We start from the raw sequence: 25,408 nt of genomic DNA on the forward strand, positions 1-25,408 counted from the left end.
ATGGAGCTTCCTCAAAAAGCTCAGCATAGACATACCCTATGACCCAGCCATACCACTTCTAGGCATCTATTCTGAGCAATAGGACCCAGGATATCACAAGGACACCTGCACATCCATGTTTATTGCTGCACAGTTCACAATAGCCAAGATATGGAAACAAGCCAGATGCCCCAATACAGATGAATGGATCCAAAAAATGTGGTACCTGTACATAATAGAATTCTACACAGCAATTAGAAATGATAAAATAATGGCATTAACAGGAAAATGGACAGGTCTTGACCAAATAATATTTAGCAAGACAAGCCTAAAACATAGAGAACAAAGGCACATGGTCTCCCTGATATGTGGTTGTTAGAAATAAAAAAGAGACATGACAAAGAAAGCAAGTCCCAAGGTACCAATTCACAGGGAGACCAAAAAAAAAAAAAAAAAAAAAAAGAAGGCAGAGCTGCCCTGGAAGATAGGCACCCAAAAGTGAAACACAAACTCTAAATTATATGTACATATATTCAGATGTACATAATTTAATATCCAGGCTGTAAAGAACACCAAAGATAAAGAAGCAAAAGACTTCTTTATTGTAATCAATCTTAGAGAAACTAAAGGACCCTATACCCTTTCCTCACACAAGACGTACACAGGTGCACATCTGAAAGAAGCTGGAAGGAGGACAGAATGAATGGAAAATGGGGGAGTGGGGACGGAATACAGTAGAAAGGGCCCAACAGCTGCAATAGGCACTGAGGAAAACAAACTAAGCAACTCAAGGGCAGTAAGAAGGGGGGAAATTAGAGAAAAAGAAGGCACAGATTACAAGTAGCAACAGAAAAGAGATATATATGCATATATCACCTGAGCTGGAAGGAATTGTTTTACATTCACTAATCATAGAGGACATAAGCATTTTAGATAGAGTGACAATTGACATTAAGGATAACATCTCTGTTTATTTTATTTTATATTTTGGTTTTTGAAAAAATAAGAAAGCAAGGGGGTGGGTGAGGGAAGGAAAAATGAGGAAGGAGATAACAGGTATGACAAGAAATGTATATGTAATCACTACCTTAAGCATGTAGCTGTAATCCCTCTGTACATCATCATAAAGAAAAGAAAAGAAACAGCCTTCTGATTGGCCCAGACTTTACACAGCCCCCATCCCAAAAGGTGTGGGGATGATTGGGGAATCATTGGGTGGAGAGCAAAGGTGACACCCTGCTTGTGCACCTAGCCCTGGATCATAATCAGTTAAGTGTGACTGTCAGTTGGGTGCCTGCATCTGTGCAAATGTTTCCCCAAGCACCAGATTAAAGAAAACAGATTTCTCATCCATCAGATGATTTTAATTTCTTACTAGCTTCCTGGTTTCTCTTCTGCCATACTTGACAGAAATTGTACAGAATTATAGATTCAGGAGGTCTGGCAAAGGCATACAGCCCCAGAAGAAATGTCCTGGGCAGATGTCTCCTCCCCCAAATTCAAGGCTGTATTCAGCAGCATACCTTCCTCCCACCCACCCCACCTCTTTTGCTATAATGTCTGCTAGTAGACAGCAACACTGCCCTTTAGAGCAGCATCCTGAGGTCCCTGTGACTTGGTGGGCCCCAGAACACACAGGTAGGAAATCCTCCATCCTTCCTTGCCAACTGTAAATTGTCAAGTGAGAGGATGGGAATTTTGATGACAAGACTTCCACCCAGATAACTGAAGTACTTATTGCTGCCTTGAGAGATCTTATGGTCAGCTCATCCTAGCATGTGTCCAGGGTATTAATTCTGCTTCTGAAACAAAACTGCTAGCAGCTGGATATCTGAAGCTTGCTTTGATCTAACCAGATGCCCAGCACCCTCCTACACAAAGCAGCGATTTTTTTTTATCTTACTGCTGTAACATTTTACAATCTAGCATAAGAAGGGCAATGGAAATATCTGTTCAGTTAAGAAAAGGAGCCAGTTCCAGGGGCCTTGGGTTCTGTGGGTGGTGGTTCAGACATGGCCAAATCCAAGAACTATTCCAAATCCAACAAACAGTCCCCCAAATAGCACAGAAATGGCATCAAGAAACCTTGATCACAAAGACACGAATCTCCTGTAGGCAGACCCCAAGTTCTTGAGGAACGCACATTTTGCTAAGAAGCACAAGAAGAGCTTTAAGAAGATGCAGGCAAAAAATGCCCAGGTCTGGAGTGCGCACAGCCCACAGTCATCAAGTCCCTTGTGAAGCCCAAAGCAGTTAACAACAAATGCAAGATCCCAGGGCACATCACCCGCAAGCTCCAGCCACTTGCCCTGATCACCCACCCCAAGCTTGGAAGTGTGTTCATTCCTACGTTGCCAAGGGTGTCAGGTTCACCTAGCCAAAAGCCAAGGCCCAGCCTCAAGCCAAGGTGCAAACCAAGACTGCAGCTCCAGCTATGACTCCAGCCCACACTCTACCTCCAACTCCCAAAGGTGCCTGTGAAGGGCCTTTTGTCTGCCAGAGTGAGGACAGGTGGACTGGTGTGACTCCCTAGCTGCCATCTTCAACGGTGTTGGTGTTCTCTGCTGTTTCTACCAATAAACTTGAGGCAGAATCGGGGGAAAGGGGGGCAGAAAGGAAATGGCTGCATCCCTATGTAGCTCTTCTAAAACCCATTTTTCTCAGCACAGAGGCCTCTTTGGACAGAAGTTAGTAGCAAAGAGGAAGGAAGTATATTGCTCAATATAAGAAAGTAGCAGGAGTTTAAGGGGAATTCCGACAGATTGGTTGATGCCTTGTCCTCAGAGGAGAGAGAAGCTGGCACAGCACTCAAGATGGAAAATGAGCCCCAGAAAATGGCACCAAGGCGAGCATGAGAAATGAGATGGCTTGTAAGCAGCTCAGAGGGTGGGTGGTATAGAAGCTTTAGGGAAATCTGTCCTGTTTCAGGAAGACCTCTCACTGACCCATGTGTGCCCAGTTAATTAGTATTGATTGTTCTTGAAGGAAAATATTACTCTACTTGGATTTTACCAGCATAGGGCATGTTGGCTGAGACACTGTTAATTTGCCTGGTACTGCTCGGAGCAAATGACAAGACTGAGGACCCTAAGTGGTCCTGTGACCAGGAGATTCCATTCTCAGAAATGGATTCTAGAACAATACAGAGAAAATGAAAGTATTCGTTCACATGAAATGTTTTCTTTCTTTTTGAGTCATGGTAATTATAGCAAAATTCCTCATATGTGCCAGCCAGTGATATAAACTTATGTGGCTTAGTAGCTTATTTGATCTTCATGGTAGTTCTGTAAACATATTATCCACTTTACAGATAAACAGGTGAAGTTAGCTTAAGACTCTTGCCCCAGATTGTAGCCAGAGAGGAGCAGGTGTGGGATTTGAACCCAGAACATGGCCATCCACAGTGGTGTTAAATAGTAGATATTATGGACAGTCACCTGTGCCTTCTGATGGCAGCTTGCTCAGCCATGTGTTTTTCATAGAGATGGCCAGTCCTCTCTACTCAGGAGTGGCATCTGACAGGCTTTACCAATAACAGTGCTCTGTGGCCCAATCCATGCCAGACAAAATGATTATAAGGGAGCCATTGGCTCTACTGGGAAAGAGAAGCTGTGCTTGCTTTGGAACTTGAAGCTGTGGCAATGAAGTCATTCAGGAGCCATGATGGTCAGCTGCCACTGAAGTTCAGTGTGGAAATCTTACCCAACTCTCTAGAGAGATGATTGCCTAATGCTGCCCTTTGGACACATGCATCCATCTTTGCCTGAAAGTGAGTCATCAGCTCAGTTATGTGAGGCAGTATACTGCCTTTCTTGTTTTAAGAGGTTTGGGTTGGGATTATAACAAATTATAACCAAATCAACAAAAATGGTTAAAAATAGAGCAAAACTTAAGTAGTATAGTTTTTCCAAATTGTTTTCTCACTGCATATACAGTGAGGAGGAGGGGGAAAGAGGAAGAAGAAATAACTGCCATTGTGGTTTAGGGATAGACACGTGGTTGCATAAAACATCGGGTCCCAGGAACTGGTTCTGTATAACTGACAGTTTTGTCTTTGTGTCCTAAACAAGTTCAGCAGCCTCTGTAGGCTTTAGTTTCCCCATCTATGATATAAAAGAAGTCTGGCTCTCTACTGCTGCCCCATATGATATTGCAGGATGCCTGTGTGTCTTTCCTCAGTCCTGTCATACATGTTCTCTTTCCTGAGGTCCAGCAGGAAATCCTGGCTGGAACCTCCAAAGTCCCAGTGCTACCCCTGGCTCATGTTGCGCTCTCTCTCTCTCTCTCTCTCTCTCTCTCTCTCTCTCTCTCTCTCTCTCTCTCTCCCTCCCTCTTCCCCTCCCTCCCCCCTCCTTCCTTCCCTCTCATCCACCTTTCCATCCTTCCTTTCTCAAAAAAAAAAATCAAGGTGATGCACTTGATTATTTGGCTCAGGAAATCACACCAGGGAGGAAGCTTGTCAAGAAAGAGATCATAAATCAGTGATAGAAGGTCTGACCTTAGGGCTGGTTTCTACTAGAATGACTGTCTGTAAGAAAGATTTGCTATTGTTTCTGCTTTAGAGATAGGAAAACTGAGACTCACAGGGGTGAAGTAACATCCCTCATCCCTTGGTAACACTGGGTCAAACCAAAGTGGCCTTTTCCAGGGCTTGTGCTCTGGACCACTTGGGCTAAGGAACCATGTCAGGGAGAATTGGAACAAAACTACAGAAAGCCATTTTAGAAGATAGTTCAAGGAATTCACAGGGAGATGCACAGTGAGAACAAGAGAAATCTGATCTGTCTTCTCCCCTGGCCTAGAATTTTGTATATTTGAGGTCATTCTACCAGGTGCCTGCTTCATGTTTAAACCCCACTGGGACTTTCATTTACTGTTCAGTAGCAGACAATATTCCAGAAAGCCCTCCTACAGCAGCAAAACTTCTAGCTGTCAGATAGATCACAAGGAGTAGACTTTTAAATGAGTTGCTAAGATCAAGGGAAAATAAGGAAAATACCCAACATATCTCTCAGATATTTTTCCAGAACAAAATTAGTTGCTGACAGCAGAGTGCCAAATAAGTGTGAACCATCAGTGTGAACCTCAGTCTCATACTGACCAACAACCTGGTGAAACAGGGAGACCATATAACATGTGTGTGCAGGCAAAAGAAATAGGTAGAAAAATACACTTGCCTTTAAAAGGAGATAGGTTTTGTACTCAAAAACTGATATTTTTTCATTGACACTCCTTTATACAACTACTTAAAGATTTTTTTTTAAATAGAAGTAAAAGGAGACAGGTAAGTAAGCTAGCCACTTGGATCAGGAAAGTGCGGGGAAACTGCCCTGTACTATATAAATACTGGGCTGACTTTATATCACTTGTATCTACAAAGTCAAGGAAAACTAAACAATTGAGGCCCTAAGTGACAGCAACTCTTGGTATAGGAAAATAAGAGGAGAAATTCTTTCTGGGAGTAAAGATCATCTAATGTATGGATTTCCCTGAATAAGATATTAATATAAATGGCTCATAATCACAGAAGGAAACAAGAACTCTCCCTCTTTTTTAAAATGTTTGTAATTTTTTATGATTATGTTTTCCTTTCTTTATGTATGGTGTATTCACATGTATATCTTTGGGATGGTGGGGGAAAGGGCATAGAACTGGAGGGAAAAAAAGTGAAAATATGCAGCAATGGAGCTCACTGGACACTGATGAGAGTGCACAACCTGAAGGTGGAGATGGGAGGGAGGGACTGGGAGAGAGTGAGGGCACAGAAGACATTGTATGAAAGGAAAAGTGCTCATTACCTGACTCATGTAATTGTAATCCCTCTGTACATCACCTTTGTAAGGAAACAATATGGGTGCAAATAGGCAAAAATAACCAGCAGAGGCCAACCTGGGCAAAAGCATAAAACTCTTAAAAACAAAACAAACTAAGGCAAAGGGAGCCTCTGAGAGGGTGGATCAGGTGGTAGAGCACTTGCCTAGTAAACATGAGGCCCTGAGTTCAATCCTCATTACTGCCAACAAAAAAAGTCTTGTCTGAGAAGTCCTACCCCCTCCCCAAGAGAGCAGTCTGTACTCCCTTGTTGGTGCCACTTATGTCCATTCATACCTGCATCACTATATTTTGGCTACTGCTTATGAGTGTTATGGGCTGAAACCTGCATTCCAAGGTTACCTGGACAGGTGTTGCTGGTTGAGTTGGTAGCCCCTCTTCCGACCCTGCTCCCCCAAGCATACTATATATACCATGCAAATAGGAAACAAGACTGGAATCTCTAAGCCCCTATTACATTTAAAGACATCAAATGTAGGAATACCTATACCAATGACCATATTATCCTAGGCCTCTCTGACAGGCATCACCTCTGACTTGCTTGAGTTGCCCACTAGTCTTCAGGATGGCAGTCCCCACTCATGGCTTATTCTCCCAGCCACTCTCTTCAACCCCATATTCTTCAACTGAGTTTAAATACATGAAGTCTGGCCATAGACATAACTGAGGAACATGAGAAGGTTCAAGAAAAGTTGGGCTAGTAATTTTCCAATTCCTTTGATTCTTCCTATAAAATACATTAAATATTTCTTTTTAATATTTTATTCTTTTATCTACTTTTATGTACAAGGGGACTTCAATTTAACATGTCCACTTATTTATTCAGTATATCACTTCTTCCTGCCCTTTGCTCTGCCCGTCACATTAAATTTCCCAGTTCTTTCTTTTTTATGTGTGCTGATACTGGGGCTTTATGCTCTTGTTAGGTTTTCTTGCTCATGGCTAGCACTGTCACCACTTGAGCCATGATTCCAGCCTTACATTTTGCTAGTTAGTTGTAGACAGTCTCATACTTTTCTTCCCAAGCTGACTTTTAACCTCCTGAGTAGCTATGATTACAGCAGTAAGCCACCAGCAACTGGCTATAGTTAATGTTTCTAAATATAAGCCAGCTATATTCGAAATGCAGTGTACTCTATTGTACCATGCATATACTTAAGTGTGTCAGTTTTCCATCACTGTATCAAGATACTTGACCAAAAAATAATTTAAATGAGGAAAGTTTTATTTTGGCTCATACTTTTAGAGACCTCTATAGTCCATAAAAGTCCCTTGGCTCTGCAGTTTCTGGGTCTACAGTGATCAGAATATCATGGCAAGGAACATTTGAAGAGCCAGGCTGCTCACCTCCCAGCAGCCAGGAAGCAGAGACCACGGAGGCAAGAGCAGGGAGGAGCAAGAGACAGATGTAGCCTTTCAGGACATGCCTCCAGTGACTTTCTCTAACTAAACACATCTCCTACAGTTTCCACTACTAATTTCCACTACTCTATTATGAACCTATCAACAAAATTTTCAGAACATTTATGTTCCAATCACATCTCAAGCATCTACCTCTGAACACTGCTACATGATGTTCAAGAGACGAGTCTATGGAGGACATTTCATGTAGAAACCATAACATTCAGTAAAGTACATCAAGAAATGGAGGTCATTTGATCCAAAGAAACATAAACTCTATGGTCTCCCTCATTGGTCATAATTAGTATATGTCTAGGATAGTCCTAGCAGATGACCACAATAGCTCAGTAGCTATGTGAATATGATCACATAAGATGATGCTAAGTGAAATGACCTCCAAAATATGGAAACAAGTGGTTTATCACTGATGTTGTTATTTTAATGTACTGGGTGAAATATTTCTTTTTCTTCTGTTCATTTTTCCTATTATTTAGCACCTGTTGTCACTGTATTTGATTCTGGTACCCTGGGTATTTTATATATGTTCATCTGAATTAGGGAAGGGGAGACAAAAGGTAAAAGGCAAACCAATGCAACAGGAATACTCACAAGATAATATGGTGAAAACTGTTCGACTCGTGGTTGGGAGTGGGGGGTTGGGGAGCAGGGAAGGTGGGAGAAAAATGATGGAAGGGGTAACAATTTGGACAAGAAATGTACTTACTATATAACGTATGTAACTGTAATCCCTATGTATATCACCTTGACAATAAAATAAATAAACAAACACCTAAAAGAAATGGCCCTCACAACCTATTTCTGTTCAGAAGTGCCACTACTGAAGTCAGGACAAGTTTTTAAATTCTGAGTCTTCAAAGTGCAAGGGTGCTGAAACTGGGAGCCAGCTGTATATTTGCTGCCCCCTGATGGTAGATGTTAGAGGATACCTGATGTATATGCAAATATAAAATCTGAAGAAAAAAAAATCCACACTTCTGGTCTCAAACATTTTGGCTAAGGGATACTCAACCTGTAGTGCTATTCCAGTTTCTTCTTCACCAGGAAAGCATGATGGAAATAAAAATAATGTGCTGGTAAAGAACTATGGAGCTATGATAAAGCTACAGAACCTAATCTTTTTTTTTTTTTTTTTTTGCCAGTCCTGGGGCTTGGACTCAGGGCTTGAGCATTGTCCCTGGCATCTTTTTGCTCAAGGTTAGCACTCTACCACTTGAGCCACAGTGCCACTTCTGGCTTTTTAATATTTATGGTGCAGAGGAATTGAACCCAGGGCTTCATGCATGCTAGGCAAGCACTAAGCCACTTTCCCAGCCCCTAGAACCCAATCTTTTATCCTCAGTGTTGCTGTCTTCTACACTCAGAGCCCCACCTTTAAAGACAGAGTAGAGTGTGGAATGTAGAGTGTGGAATGTACCACGAATATGGAAAATGAAGTTGGGTAGAGGCATCTTGGGAGATATAAATGAGAACTGATGGAGTTGTTGACCAAGCCTAGGAAGGATCTAGTCCAAAATGGCCAGCAGCAGATTCTCCCAGGTATAAAAAGGCCACTATTTTTCACTCTTTGTCATGGATTCTTCTTTGACTAAGTCCTAGAATTAGCCCACAAATCAAGAGGAAACAGCTCCAACAGGGCCAAGGCTTCCAGGTAGGCCCTTGCACATTGCTTGGCTGGTATTTTACCACTTGAGTCACACCTCAGCCTGGCTTTGTGCTGGTTAATTGCAGATAGAATCTCAATGACTTTTCTTCCAGGCTGGCTTTGAACTTTCTCTGATCTCACCTTTCTCCATTGTTATGATTATAGGCATTGTTATGATTATAAGCAAGTTTGTGTGTGTGTATGTGCACTGGCATGTGTGCCTGTATATATGTGTGTGTGCCGATCCTGGAGCTTGAATTCAGGGCATGGGCATGTTCCTGAGCTTTTTTGCTCAAGGCTAGTCCACTACCACTTGAGCGGCAGCTCTATTTCCAGCTTTTTGGTGGTGATTTGGAGATAAGAGTCTCATGATTTTCTTGTCCAGACTAGCTTCCAACCATGATCCTCAGACCTCAGCCTCCTGAGTAGCTAGGATTATAGGCATGAGCCGCTAGTCCCCAGCCAATTTTGCTTATAAGGTACCAAAATCCTATGAACCTCATTTCCTTCAGAATTGTGCTGGGGATAGGTTTGTTTCATTTATCAAGGAAAAACTTTACGCTTCCTTTTGCTTTTATCTTACTAAATTAGACTTCTAATCTAAAACCAGGATTCCAAATAACATAACCCTAATTTCACAAGCCCTCTGTCTCTTTCTCTCTCTCTCATGTGAAAAGTTTGATGCCAGCTCACAGTGTCTTTGCAGGGGGCCTTTATGAGTTGACAAACGGCATCCTTTCGGGTGAAGGTAACCTTTTGCCACCTATGCCTAGGTTTTTGTGCAAATACTAAAAAAGAGTCCAGTGTCTCAGAATCCAAAGCAAAGTACCTCTAGAACTGCTTCAGGAAGGGTAAGAAGCATGAGAGGAAGGTGGGCGTTGATTTCAAGAGGAACATGCATCCATTTAGAAAAGGAGGTTGGTGAGTGGTTCTAAGAACTGACGTGCTCAAGACATGAGGAGCTCCAGTCTTCCACATCACAGGATACTTCTTTCTCTTTACTAATTTTTCACCTTAATGAGAATTTCTTCATCAATCAGAAATTACATGAAAGGTCTGACTTTCTGACACTGAGGAGGGGGTCTTTAGTTGGCTGGTATTTAACTCTCTCTAAAAGACATTTGGCATGCTTATATGTAGGGGGGATTTCTAACCAGTTCTCATCTACCTTTGTGACTTCCCAAGGGAGCAGAAGGCTCAGTGTGGAAAGAGGCCAGCTGAAGCTGTACTTCTGTGGGTGTCAAGAGATGTCTAGCCCCTGAGGCTGCATTGTAAGAACGGTCAGCAATGTGGCCTGGTACATTTGGCTGCAGTTTGGAACCAGTAACATTCAACACATGGAGCCTAGCAGAGTGGTCAGAGCTACAGCTAACTGCATATACAGAAAAGCTGGCTGGGATATTTCAGGTGTCAACTACCAGTGTATTCCTTCTTAGCTCCATCTACCTCTAATACTTTCTGTGATGAACAATGAAATTCCTTCAAGCACACCTCGAAAGCAGCAGAAATTGGGCATTCTCCCCAGTGGGGTGATATTGTCAGGAGGTGTAGCAAGGAACAGAGGCCCACTGAGTGGGTTCAAATGAGGAGCTCCAGGAAGCCTGCCCAACAGTGGTACAACCTGCTACCTTGCAGCCTGGTTGGGGTGAACCTGACCTTAGTCACTCTCCCTCCTGGGAAGCCTTAATGTTGACTGTGCTCCATCACCTGGTCTGGAGAGCCTGGCAGAGCAAATGTGCCCTCTGCAGTAGGATACTCACGCCTGCACGCCCCATAGTGACCCATTGCTGTCTGCTACTCCAGATCAGCCTCAGCATGCCCACCAGGGGCTGAGCTGCATCTTCTCCAACAGATAAGAAACTCCCATATCTATTCTTTCCTGGGGGTGCCCTAGGGTACTGTCTAGACTTAGGGGGGTGGTCCTGAGGCTTGAACTCAGGGTCTAGGCGCCATCCCTGAGTTTTATTTTACTCAAGGATAGGACTCTACCACATGAGCCACAGCTTTACTTCCAGATTCTTGGTGGTTAATTGGAAATAATAGTCTCATAGATTTTCCTGCCTGGGCTAGACATGTGATTCTCAGATGTCAGCCTTCTGAGTAGCTAGGACTACAGGCATGAGCCACCAGTGCCTGGCTCATTTAGACTTTATGTCTATGGTCACTTATCACAATCTCCTCTTCCTCCTCCTCTCCCTCTTTCCTCCTCTTCCTTTCCTCCTCCTCCTCCTCCTCCTTCTGATTCTTTCTTTTATGTGTGCAACACGTGCTGGTAATGGAGCTTGAATTCAGGACCTTATTTCTGGTTTGGATTTTTCACTCAAGCCTGGTGCTCTGCCACTTGAACCACACGATTTCTTGCTTTTTGTTGTCTCTGGGATCTATCTGCCCAGGCTGGTTTTGAACCTCACCCTCCAGTTCTCAGCCTCCTGAGTAGCTAGGATTATAGGCATGAGCTAATGGCATTTAGCTCATAATTACTTCCTTTATGCTAATTTTTTGTTTAACCATCTTGATTTCTATCTCCTGACAGTTCCAGATTGTTAGATTTAATGATACGCATAAAGACTGTGATCAACAGCCAAATGATAACTTTCATATCTTGGTTTTTAATACTTTCCACAGCAAAATCAAATCTAAGCCTTTAAAAGCTATACTAAAGATACCTAGACACACATGGCATAATCAGTGCTCCCACTAAGCAAATTCTCCACTTACTACTATTTGTAAACAATTAGATTTTTTTTCAGAAGTGATGAGACAATTTATAAATTTCATCACACCTATATTTACTACTTTAATCTTACTGTTGATAATTTATCCTTCTTACTGTTGATAATTCATCCTAAGTATATTGTTTAAAATCACAAAGTAAGGCAAGGCACTGGGTGGCGGCTTACACCTGTAATCAAGAGGCTGAGATCTGAGGATGGTAGTTCAAAGTTAGCCCAGGCAGGAAACTCTGTGAGACTCTTATCTCCAGCTAACCCCAAAAAGCCGAAAGTGAAACTGTGTGTGACTCAATGGTAGAGGCCAGGCTGAGTTCAAGACCCAAGACTGGTGTACACATATAATACAAAAATTGCCAATAAAAGAATTTTTAATAAAGGAAAAAACCAATATGTGAGTTTCATTAAGCAAACTACCTTTTTAACACTATAAACTTAATAGAAAAATAATGTAGTATCATGTAAAGCATACAAATTGCTGACACAGAAAGTGCTGCCCATGAGAAATGTACATAAGAATCAGCACTACCCAGTGGAGATCTGTGTAGTTCTAGGATTTGATGCTATGTAGAGGCTAGAGTCCAATTTCATGGATTCTAGCAGCAGATATAGCTTTCTGGGTCAGAGACAAGACAGTTTATTATAACCAACACTGGCCATACTCTTTTGTATTGTCTCCCCTGCCTCCTAAGGCCTAGGCAGAAAATGCAAAAGGCTTGCCACAGATGCCTGCACACGAGGGCAGCTGCACTTCAGGAAGAGAACACCAAGCTTGGGAGTCACTGTTTTCATAGAAAGCAGAAGCCAGCTGCTTTTCACTTCAAAGAACTGTTGACTCATCTGTTGAGGTTGCTACTTGTAAACATGTCCTAACAGGTGAGGAAAAGTCCATCAAGAATTCTTCCCATACCTAACAAAGACTTTCGGAAAGGTCCGGTACCATGGTGAACAATTTTGTCCAACAACAATGTAAAAAACTTGAGGAGAAGCATGAAAACTGCATAGAACTATAAAAGAAAAAGAAAAATAATTTTGCTGGTGTGGCAAAATACTTTATAACCTTTGTCCTTAGTCTGTTCTCTGATATAAGAAAATACCTGTGAGCCTCTACAATGACCTAATCACCTTCCAGGAGGCCCCACCCCTTAAAGGACCCACCTCTTCAGCATCACCACACTGAGGACTAAGCTTACAGCAAATGAACTACTGAGAGACACATATCAAACCATATCCAAATTGTAGCAGCTTTTTTTTCTCATTATCGATGTGTGTATGTATTGTGTATCCTTATGTTTAAGCACTGTCCACTACCAGCTTTCCAAAATCTAAGTAAGGGAATTGTCATCTTTTCTAAAGGTCAGCTCTGAATGTCCGGGTGGTCACTGCAGCCCTGGGCCTCTCCCAGAGGACCTGGAATCTCCCAATTCTGGGAATTTGCATGTCCACTCAACAAAATCTATTTTTAGATAATGATCATTTTATTTTTTTCAACTCGTACATTTTTCTGCCATTTTGTGTTTTTAGAAGACTATCCAGTATGTAACTGTATGTTATTGGAACTATTTCTTAGAACATGTTTGCAAGGGGCAACATCAAGGGAGCGGGTCAAGAAGTTTCTCTAGCAAAGCAGAGCTTTCTGTAAAAGCAGTGAACCTCTGACCTCACTGTTGTCTTCCTGTAGTGATGGGCAACTTCATCTTGTTACCTGATCTCATTAATATGAGAAGATTTTACAGCTTCCTGGTGTGATGAATTGTTACTGCATGCTACCAAATATTTTAAAGCGTAGTCTAGACAGGTTTTATTGTTTTGTTGTTTTTTTTTTGTTTTTTTGTATTTGCTTGTTTGTTGAGACAGGATTTCACTAGGTAGGCTATGCTGGAGCTTGAACTCAGGGCCTTGGCACTGTCCCTGAGCTTTTATGCTCAAGGCTAGTGCTCTATACTGAGCCACACACAGCTCCACTTTCAGCTTTTTTGGTGGTTAATTAGAGATAAGAGTCTCATGGACTTTCCCGATTTCACACTGCCAAGTAGTTGGAATTATGGCAAGAACCACTGGTGCCCAGCTTGTTTTTAACTTTAATCAGTTAATACAATAAATTGACTATAGTTGACTGCTTTACTAATTTCAAACAAACTTTAAACAAAGCCAATGAAAGTTACTTTGATCATCTTATATTACTTTTTCTATGCTTATAAATTCTATTTTCTAATTGGTTGTATTAAATGCTGTATACTGTGTTAATGAAGTAGATTAGCTTTTAATCTTTCTCACCCTGTCTTTATTAAATTTTAATATGACATGTAATCTCAAAACTTCTCTCTATCCTCTTAATGATTAATCAAATAGTTCGTTGCTTCAATAATTGAAACCACTTCCAAGTGAAAGTATCTGAATATGCAGTTTTGTTTGATTTTATAGAAATAAAAATGAAGTCCACATTCTGCTTCTGGGACAAGCATGACTCATCCTGCCCCTCCCACTGAATGTAGCTATAAAGTCAGGACAGAATACTTAAGAGCATCTATTTCAGCAGGAAGTAGGCAAGAAAAAGCAGAATTCAAGGTACAACCATCCTATCAACAAGTTTTCCTTTTTACTCTAGTATCCCTATGCCTGAGCTCAAAATTCGAAGGTATGACTGAGAACAGAAAGAACTCCAGAGACACATTACAGTTCTGGCTTGAATGGAAAGAATTTAATTCTGTATTCTCCCTCATATTTCCTTCTTTTCTGTCACAATTCAGTCTGTAGGAAATCCCATAATGACAGCAAATAAAACCTACAGGAGCCAAAACCCTGACAAAGTAAAACCTCCTCATCCAAACAGGGACACTGTAGTCCCATAAGTTTGAAGCCAGTCTTCTTGTTTCTTCTTCTCTCTGTCCTCCCATCTTTTGGCTCTAAACAGAGGTGCATGTGAAGAAGCATGCAGCAGAGTGGGCAAATGAAGTCCCAGTTTTCTGTATGCAGACTAGGAATAAAAGTCTCATAGAGCCAGAAAGTACTGGAGAGATCACACAGAGGAAGAGAAATGAGCATAGTAAAGCAACACCATGAAACTGTATGAATAGTGGGGCTCACCTGGGCCTTGTGAGTATAGAGCCAATCAGTGTGATGAAGACATTGAAAACTAAAATGAAGACCACTGGATACACACATGCAACAGATCAGAACAGCACTTTGAGAACCATAGTCTACAGAATGCATAATGGAACTTCTGATTTGAATTTAACCAGCTTAAGATCCTGCTACAACAAAAATAACATTCTTCCTAGATTCCCAATTATAATATATTATATATAATACAACATCAAAACTATTCATTATAATAGACCAAAATTACATAAATCTCATCTTGCCTAAGAGAATCAGCAGTGCTGGTACAATTATTAAGCAGACTTATGCACGTCAAAATAGTGATAGTTTTGGTTTTGGTTCTTCTTATTCAACATGTGTACAGAGAATATACTAGGATTTGCACTTGTACAAGAGAGCATACTTGAATAACTCAGACTTTGAGATGAATTGACTAGCTTTATGATAACTTCACAACAGCTATTATAAAAGTGCACTACCAGAATATTGTTGTTATAGAAGTGAGCTGAAGAAGGCAATGGTTTAACAAAATCTGTGCAGGTGCATGAATAATAGCAGAAAGGTAACACAAACATGACAAAATGGCCACAATTGTGTGCTACTGTGTCCTTCCTGCAACCATATTTTATATTTAAAAAAATTCAAACCTGTCAATTCCACTAATAGATATAACATCAATGAATTATCAGAAGCATTGTGCTAAGTCAAAGAAGCCAAATACAAAGGTTGATATATCATATATGTATGTATTCCAGTTATAGGACACCATGGGGAGAAAATCTATACTAACAGAAGATCTGTGGTATCCACAACCTCATTGGTATGTATTTGTTGTTGTATTTCAGATTTTAGCCATTGCAAAAATGTGTATTATTGTCTCCTTGTTTTAAATTGTATTTTCCTAGTGACCATTTTTACAGGTTCATCTACACGGTCAAAAGTCTGTTGATACCTGTGCCCACTTAAACAGGCTGTTCATTTTCTGGTGCATTTAATATCTTCTCTTTGTGTAGCTTTGGTAAGAGTCTACTGTCAGATGTTTTTTTTTTTTTATAAATGTTTCCTTTTGTTTATAGCTAGTCACATTCTCTTAACTAAGCAAAGGTTGTGCACATAACTGTATACTTTACTTTCTAATTAAACATTTCCTATTTTGCTTGATATCTTACAGTTATACTAAAGGACCACAGAATAATGATTACATTTCTTCCTCAAAAGCTCGATTTTACAGATGCATGGTAATTTCCCTGTGGTTCTAGTCCAGCAACCCCAGAATTTGAAATCCCCCAATCCCGCCAAACCTACCCCATGCTTTCCCAACCTGCCAGTCTGTCTCCCCCTACACCGCCCCCCCACCCCGGGGTCGGAGCTGAGATTTTCTTTAAGTCTCCCAGGACTGACACCCAGGACCGCGGCCCCGCCAGGAGTGAGTAGAGTGGGCAGCGCCCCGGTCCCCGAGCAAGCAGGGAGCAGAGGCAGACGGCAGACGGCAGATGGCAGTCCACCGGATTGACACCCAGAACCCCGGCCCAGCCAAGGATGAACAGCGCAGGCAGGGGGCGGAGACAGACGGCAGTCTACAGGATTGACAGGGTGAGCAGCGCAGGCAGGGGGCGGAGGCAGGCGGCAGTCCACAGGATTGACATCCAGAACCACGGCCCCGCCAGAGGTGAGTAGTACGGGTAGCGCCCCGGTCCCCGCGAGAGCAGGGGGCCGAGCAGGGGGCGGAGGCAGACGGCAGTCCACACCCTCGCGCCGCCGGGCTCACTCGGGACCAGGAGAGCGGGGAGCGCGGGCTCGGTAGCGGCCTCGGAGAAACCGGCGAGGCGCCATCGGGGGTCCCTTACCCCTCCTGGGGACCGGAGCACGGCGGTGCCGGACGCGCCAGGGAGCGCAGGTGGACTCGGCGGGACGCGGTGAGCCTGGGCACGGAGCCGGGCTGCGCGGCCGGACTGTGCGGCTGGACGGCGCCCCGAACCCGCCGTGCTCGGTGCCCGGTGGCACCCACGCCGTCGTCCCTCTGCCCGCCCTGGCGAGCAGGCCGGAGCGACTTCCGACCAGCCATCTCCACTTCTCCCCGCACCAGGGCCGCCGGAGGTTTTGCCGGGGAAGCGAAAGCAAATCCATCCCAGCCGCGCCCGTGCCTAGGCCCCAGCGGGCCGCAGTCTTCCCCGACCGCTTCCCGAAAGGGGCGGGGTTCGCTGCCCGCGAGTGGAGGTGGGCGGGACCTGGTGTCTCCTGACGTCGGGCGGTGGGTGGGGCTTACAGCGATCCCCGAAGTGGGCGGGCGGGCTGGATGTCCACTGCCGAGAGTTGCTAGGCCGCACGTGGAGGTGGGCTGGACCTTGGCGTCTCCTGACGTCAGGCGGTGGGTGGGGCCGCCAGCCATCCCGGAAGTGGGCGCGGGCGGGCAGGAGATCCTTTGCCAGTTCTCTACCCCCGTCTAATCGCTGGTCGCGATGGAGAAAGCAGAGGGCGGCCAGGGGAGCCGAGGACCTTGGGCTTCGTCGTTGTTTCCATTACGTTGGTGAGCACTACGGTTGTTGCAGTAGCATTAAGAAATATGCGTCCTCTTACCACAGCATGGTTACCTGAATAGTCCTAGACAGGGATTCCTCCCGAGGTCAGACGTCTAAGAGGTTTCTTTGGACAGGCATGCATTTGCTTTTATGAAGTGCTGCTGACTGCTTCAGGGTTTGGAGAGGCCTTGCAAGGACGAGTGTGTTATGGGTGGTGGTGGTGTGGTGGTCGTCGTGGTGGTTGGGGGATGGTGGTGATGGTGATGGGTCATTTCTGGTCTTTTTGCTCAACTTGGTTCAAACTTGCGCAGAGCTCCTATTTATATTGAGCAAAGCCTGGCGTTGTGTTGTCTTCACAGAAAACAACCATGATGGCTACTACCTCTTCCCTTATTTACTTGTGAACAAACGTAGGCACAGGTTGAACTGTCAGTGTAATGATTTTTAGCCACCAAGAAGGTCCTGAGTTAGGAAAAAGTGATATCCATTAGAATTGTGGCCTACTTCAACTCTTCAATGCACAAGTGAAGTCTAAGCTTGTTTAAAATGGAATTTGGAGTGCCTCGTTATTTTTATTACTGATAAAGCAATAGTGGCAATTAACTAATGTTCATTTTCCCCTTTCTGCTATATTGAGCCCAGAGAAATGTTGTGCATTCAGATTTGTGAATGTTAGTATTAAGAAAAATGACTAAAATATCAACTTCCAAACTCTGCAAGGTACTATTTGTTACTTACTAATCTATAATACACTAATACTGCCAATTTGATCTGGTTATTTGAAACAAAAATTATAGCTACTTGTGCTTTTATTGGGTATTATATCCTGGTTGAAATAGCTGACTCTTAATGTACAAAGTATTGACTTTGGGACCATATTTTGTATATGTTTGAATTTTAGTCTTTATAATCCCTCATTACTAATTGTACCAGACTCATTTAATATAGACCGGCAAGGCTGTAAGAAAGTTTTTCAGTGTACTGGGATTTGAACTCAGGGCCTTTCACTTGCCTGTTCTACCACTTGAGCCACATGTCTAGCCCTTTTTGCTTTAGCTATTTTTCAGATAGGGTCTCATGTTTTTGTTACCACACTGGCTTCAAACTGCAACCTTCTGTCTCTCCCCTCCAAGTACCTAAGTGAGTCAAGCATGAGTCACCATGCTTGGCCAAAGCTGTAAGACTATCTCTGCATCTGGGTTTTGCCTATTAGAGAAATGGCACGTATTACAGAAGTGATAGGTGGAGGTTTTGAAGAAGGGACAGGTTGGATTCCAGCATCTGCAGTTGATGTAACTCATCTGACCTAAAATTGTTGTTTGCTCATTTGTAAATTTAAGTAATAAGAATGATATTTAATTCACAGTCATAATATTGCTAATGAATTTAATCTGCTTATTTAAACTATAGTACAGCCTTGTCTTTTGTTGGTCATTTGCTTCTCCCTTGTTCAGGAGTCTTTATGGGCAAAGCATCAGATCAGAGAACCTTGGAGAAGTCGCCTGGTCAGGTTGGAAACCTGATTAAATCAGAATTCTATTAGCAAGGAAGAAGCAAGGTACTTGACAGGCAACATTTTTATCACACTCATACAGTCATCATTGAAAAATGTAGGGCAAGTCCATCCACTTCATGCCTGTACTCTTGGCTATGTGAGAGGAAAATATCAAGAGGATCATGGTCTGAGACTGGTCTAGGCAACAAGTGTAAGACTCTATCTGAAAAAGAATGGAAGTCAAAAAGAGATTGGGGTGGGGCTGGGGATATAGCCTAGTGGCAAGAGTGCCTGCCTCGGATACACGAGGCCCTAGGTTCGATTCCCCAGCACCACATATACAGAAAACGGCCAGAAGCAGTGCTGTGGCTCAAGAGGCAGAGTGCTAGCCTTGAGCGGGAAGAAGCCAGGGACAGTGCTCAGGCCCTGAGTCCAAGGCCCAGGACTGGCCAAAAAAAAAAAAAAAAAAGAGATTGGGGTGTGGATCAAGTGGCAGAGCTCTGCCTAGTCAGTACAAGGCTCTGAGTTTGGAAGTGGAAGGGAAGGGGAAGGAAGGAAAGAGAGGAAAGAAGAAAGGAAAGGCACTGTATTAAAAGGTAGTCTATTGAAGGGTACATATGCATACTTTAATATATAGACTTATCCTATCATAGAAGGTAAATTGTGAAATGTCTCAGAAGAAAAAAATTCACTTCTTTTAGTTTCTAACTTAATACACATTTCTTTAAACAGGAATACATCCCATTAAAAATTGCATTAATTGAATTGCAATTACATTAATTGAATTGCAATTACATTAGTTGAAATAGTGTAGTAGAACAGGACAGTATGCCTTTATTGACTACTATGTAATGTGACTTTGTAATATGGCTTTCTACCTGAAGGTCGGTATTTTTGCAGCCCTTGGTCATCTCTCATTAACCTATTCCCAAGGCTTTTCCAAGATATTGGGTACTTAGAAAGTTGAATGGTATTGGAGGTGTGGCGCATGCATAGAGCATGTGTGAAAACAATCTCTAGCACTGTAAGAAAACAACAACATGAAGTTGAATTGTTCATGGAAAAAAAAAAGCAGTCTAACCTTCAAAGCACAAGGTTGTAGGGGAGAACTGACAGCTGTCCCAAGCTCTCAATGCATGGTGGGCCCACCTGGAGGCCTACTTCCACCAGCTTCGCGTGCTGGAGGCTCTGTGGGACAAATCAACAGGGGCAGATTTGGAAAGTTGTGTTCTGGATTGAAGGAAACTGAACCCAACAAAATTTATAAAGCTGAAGTCTTACACCCAAATGACCATAAGCCATCTTGGACAGAAAAAGTTCCATCTCCAATGAGCCTGCAAAAAAGCTAGACTGGAGGTGTGACTCAAATGGTAAAATGCTAGCTTTGAGTATAGGTCTGTGAGTTTAAGCCCTTGTACCAACATGCAAACAAACAGAATGCTCATAGTTGTCTATTTAATGATCAGTTCCTTTATGTTAGGTTGTGCTATGCACTGGAAGCAGGGCCAGACTATTTTTCCCCTCTCTGAGCTTCATTAGAAATAATTATTAAATAACAGCTATCTTATATGTTTGAGAGGGTAAGAATGAAGACTATAACACAGACTAACAGGAAGACTTACAGTGAGGTTTCTCTGAGGCACCCAGCAGATGATACACTATAGTAAAGAAGAGATTAGGACCAAAATGAGCCCAGAGGGTGTGGTGGGAGAAAGGGGGACAAATTATGAGGTATGGAAGACTATAGAGTCCTGTATGCCCCTATAGTAAAGGAAAAATAAGTCCTCTTAGAACAAACGTATCTTTTATACACCTGTCCATCCCCAATCTTGTTCTCATAAGGATTGTCAGCAGAGACCTGCTAGGCAGAAGGACCCCAATGGCATCCTGGCATCCTCAAAGCAAGATAAGTATGAGCAGCCAAGGCATTGCCAGAGCAATAAAGCAAGTGAAAAACAGGTCCTTCTGATCTCTTTTTGTAGACAAGGAAATGGCTTAAATATGTTCCCCAAAGCCACAGGACTGATATGCCACAGAGCTAGAGATCTTACTCAAAAGAGAAAGCAAGGACTCTGTTCTGTCATATATGCCTCCTCCTATGTCACCTGCAACTTCAGCCACACCCTTTCCCCTCAGATACCAGGATATGCTGATATATGAATATCGTCTGTGTACAATATAAGGTATAGAAGGTCTCTTCCTAAAACTACCTAGAATAGGCTAGTTGACAAGATTGTAGGCATCTAGGTTGTTTTAAAATACTTTCTCCCCAAGGTACTTTATTTTCTCTGATACTGGGGCTTGAACTTAAGACCTCATACCTTTGCTTGGCTTTTTTTTTTCAGTTTTGCTAATGGATATTTATCTACCATAAACAAAACAAAATTTGATGTTTCAACATTCCATCATTATATTTTGGTTATAGTAATTTTTCTTTTCACTTATGTATTTACTTTTATTGAAAAGGTGATATACAGAGGGGTTACAGTTACATAAGTCAGGTAATGAGTACATTTCTTTTTGAACAGTGTCACTTCCTCTTATTTTCTCTCTCCTGACCCTCTTCACCAACAAGTTGTATAGTTCATTTTCAACATACTATCTAGTAAGTATCACTGCTGCATTTGTTCACTCTTTGTTCTACCATTTCTGAGCTCCTCCTTACCATTCCCAAACAGATAAACTTATATACAAGATAAAAGGTACAGAATTTAAAAACAGTGACAAAGGAGGGGGAAAAATAAAAAAGCAAATTAACAACAACAACAAAAACCCTCTTGTTTCCCTTTCTTTGAGTTCATTTCAGTAAACATTTTATATGATCATATGCATATATATAGCTATTGAGCCTTGTGATCCTCTTCTTAGAATATATTTTTAGTATCACTGTGTGACTGTTTAAGAGTCCTGTTTAATTTGTCCTGTCCAAGTGTAATTCTTTGTCTTTTACCATCCATTGTGTTTACCTGTAGAGTTATAGTTGCATTCTAATTCCCACAAATGAAGGAAACCATGCAACCTTTGTTTCTTTGGGTTTGGTTTACTTTGCTTAATATAATTTTTCCAGTTTTTCCTTATGAATGGCACAACATCATTCTTTCTGATGGAAGCATAGAATTCAATTGTGTATGAATACCACACTTTCTTGATCCATTCGTCCCCTGAGGAGCATCTGGGTTATTTCCATAGCTTGGCTATGATAAACAATACTGCACTGAACACAGTTGTGCTGGTAATATATTTGTGTGGTCTTATTTGTATTTTATTGGATAAATGCCCAGCAGTTTCTGGATCAGACCTCAATGTAAAGCCAGATACCATGAAAATATTACAAGAAAGGGGTAGGGGAAACACTTGGGCTTGTAGGCACAGGTCATAACTTCCTACGTAAAGATATAGAATCACAGAAAATTAAAGAAAAACTGGATAAATAGGATTGCATCAAACTGAAGAGTTTCTGCATGGCAAAGAACATAGCAAGATAAATAGAAATCCCACAGAATGAGAGAATATTTTTTACTGTCTATGCATCAGACAAGGGCTCCATATCTAACATATACTTAGAGCTTAAAGTATTAACCCTCCCTCCCCCAAAAAAACTTTCAAAGAAACAACAACCCGATTAATATATGGGCTAAAGACTTAAAGACTTATCAAAAGAAGAAGAAGAATGACCAATAGACACATGAAGAAATGTTCAACATCTCTGGCCATAAAAGAAATGTGAATCAAAACAACATTGAGATTCTGCTTCACTCCAGTTAAAATGGACATTATCAAGAACAGTAACAATAACAGATACTGGTGGGGATGTTGCCAAAAGGGAACACTACTAAACTGTTGGTGGAAATATGAATTTGTTCAACCACTCTGGAAAGCAGTATGGAGGTTCCTCAACATTCTATTATGAAAAACAAATTATTCTATTCTGAAAACGATTAAAGTAAAAGTTAAAGTATATTACAGAGTATTTGTATATATTTATATATAGCTTAACTTCACTTCCTTTATCTCTGGGTGTCCATCTTCTCTGCCTACCAGTTGGTCTGGCTTTTTGATACATATCAAAGTAAATTCCAGATATCTGTACAAATTCCCCTAAGTGCTTCAGCATACATACCATGAATTAGAGTTCAATACATTTACACATTTTTCTTTTGATATAAAACTACCTGCAGTTCTTAAGAGTTTATTCACCTTTGGAATCTTCAAGAGCTTGGTTCTAGGATGCCTGATATAAAAATCCATAGATGCTCAAATCCATTATATAAAATGGCATATTATTTGTATAGATCTAACCATATTCTTTAAATTATGTCTAGCTTACTTATTTACTTAATGCTACATATACAGTTGTTGATTGTACTGTAAATAATGACAATGAAAAATGTTTGTGGCTATTACAGATTTAATTTAGTAGAATATTTTGTATTGGCTAAAAGAAAAAATTTTAATAACACACATCAGTGGCTCATGTCTGTAAATCCAGACAAGAAAGTCTATGAGACTCTTTATCTCCAATAAGTTACTGGAAAAAAAAAAAAAGGCAGAAGTAGAACTGTGGGCTGAGCAAAGGAATCTTGGGGACAGACCCAAGGCCCTGAATTTTAGTCCCAGGACTGGCGCATTAAAAAATAAAAACTCACAGATGTATTTTTTATCTTTAAGTAGTTGTACAAAGGGATTGCCATTCAACAAATCAGTTTATAAGTACAATGCATCTTGGTTGATATCATCTCTTTCATCATTCTTCCCAATCCTCTCAACCCATTCATTCCACGAATTTTCCTAGTTTCATAAGATGTATTATACCTGCATTTCCCCACCTTCCTCTCTTCATTTAGGGCTGACTTATTTTTGCTGACATGGCAGATGCATATGCTTGCCCTCCCCAGCCCCTCTGCTAGATTATAATATCACCATCATCCCAGAAGGTGCTATCTCATTCACTCATCATTAGGCCTCTTGCAACCAGTATTCTTTTCCCACTTTACATTAGTTTAGACTGTTCTATGACTTCATAAGAAGAGGCTCACACAGTACCTGTTCTTCTACATTCTTTAATGCAGAGATCTGTTTTGCATCTCATCCATGCTGTTTCATGCACAAGAAGTTGAACTCCTTTTAATCCATTGAGTCATATTACATTGTGTGAAAACTCTGCAATACGTGTACCATGCTCCTTGTAGTGGACACCTGTTTCTCCCTTTGAATTATGAATAAAGCTGCTCTGAACACAGAGTCTTTTTTGGACATCCATTTTCATTTCTCTGGGGATCAGAACTGCTGAGTGTAGAGCATATAGGGATGGGTTCAATTTTATAAGAAATGATCAGACCATTCTTCAAAGCACTCGTGCCTAGTTTATACTCCCAAAAACTATGTGAGAATTACATTTGCTTTATGTTTTTGCCAGTACTTGGCACTGGTAGTTATTTTAGTTTTGGATGTCCTGGCAGGTGTACATTAGTATTGCTCTGATTTGCCATGAGGTTTTATTCTTCCTATCATTTGTATGAAATCAATGAATATGAGTGAATGAAAGAAAGGGAAGAACAATGGAGCAAATAGTTATGTTTTGAGATCTCACAGTACACTACACTGCACAGATGGACAAAGTCTGTAAAATCTTCAGTATGTTTTACATCATTCTATTCAGACTTCAACATTCTTCGTCACTAAATGTATTTATTCTCAAATGTGATTTAATTCCTGTTAGTCCTTATCTGATGCTCAACACTGCTGAGGACCTGGCTGAGGTGCAGTTTTTTTGTGTTTGCCCCAGTACTGGAGCTTGAACTCAGGGCCTATGCATTGTCTCTTAGCTGGTTCACTCAAGGATTGTTCTCCACCAATTGAGCCACACCTCCACTTTGAGCTTTTTGGTCGTTAATCTGAGAAAGGACTTCCACAGACTTTCCTGTCCAGGCTGGCTTCAATCCATGATCCTCAGATTTTAGATTCCTGAGTAGTTAGGAGTACAAGGTGTGAACCATCAACACCCTGCAGCTTACATTTTCTTTTCTTTTCTGATTTATAATTTTAGGAAGGCACTTTATGTTAAATTAAGTGTGTGTGTGTGTGTGTGTGTGTGTGTGTGTGTGTGTGTGTGAAGCATTTGTGACCTAATTTCAGAGCGGCAAGGCAAGAGGAAGACATAAAGGAAATATAATTAGGGAAAGAAGAAGAATAACTTTCCCTTTTTGCACATGATATGATCTTGTACTTAAATGACCCTTTAGATTCCTCCTAAAAACTACTTAAGCTGATTCAAAACTTTGAAAGAGTAGCAGTGGACATCGCAAAACTCAGTAGCTTCTCTATACGCTGACTACAAGAAGAGTGAGACTGAAATCCATTTGTGATAACCTCAAAGAATAAAATAAAATATAAATTTACCAAAAATGTGAAAGATCTCTGTAGTGAAAACTTTAAAAATTTAAAGAAGGAAATTGAAGAAGACTTAAAGAAATGGAAAGAACTTTCATGATTCTGGATTGGAAGAATTAACATTAAATTGGCAATAGTGCCCAAAGCAACAATCTACAAATTCAATGCAATACCCATAAAAATCCCAGCATATGATTGCTCAATGAGATTAAGCAATACAAAAATTCATGTGGAACAAAAGAACCTGAATAGTAAACTTAGCCTTTAGTAAGTAGGCAGAAGTGTTGGAGGAATAACA

General features: G+C 41.4%; 1 protein-coding gene across 6 annotated transcripts in view; it reads left to right on the top strand.

The window, feature by feature from the left end:
- Positions 1-16,429: 16,429 nt before the first annotated feature.
- The window catches only part of Ripk1 (receptor interacting serine/threonine kinase 1), a 34,420-nt gene continuing 25,441 nt past the window's right edge, over positions 16,430-25,408 (top strand). The window contains exon 1 of one of the 6 annotated variants that reach the window (XM_048348528.1): positions 16,430-16,622. The gene's annotated coding sequence lies outside the window, so the exon portion shown is untranslated. Of the gene's footprint in view, positions 16,623-17,074; positions 17,272-25,408 lie in introns of those variants that run through there. The other 5 variants (XM_048348527.1, XM_048348524.1, XM_048348529.1 and 2 more) reach the window with 5 other exon arrangements.

The sequence above is a fragment of the Perognathus longimembris genome, chromosome 6 (genome assembly GCF_023159225.1).
Source record: "Perognathus longimembris pacificus isolate PPM17 chromosome 6, ASM2315922v1, whole genome shotgun sequence".
NCBI classification, from domain to species: domain Eukaryota; kingdom Metazoa; phylum Chordata; class Mammalia; order Rodentia; family Heteromyidae; genus Perognathus; species Perognathus longimembris.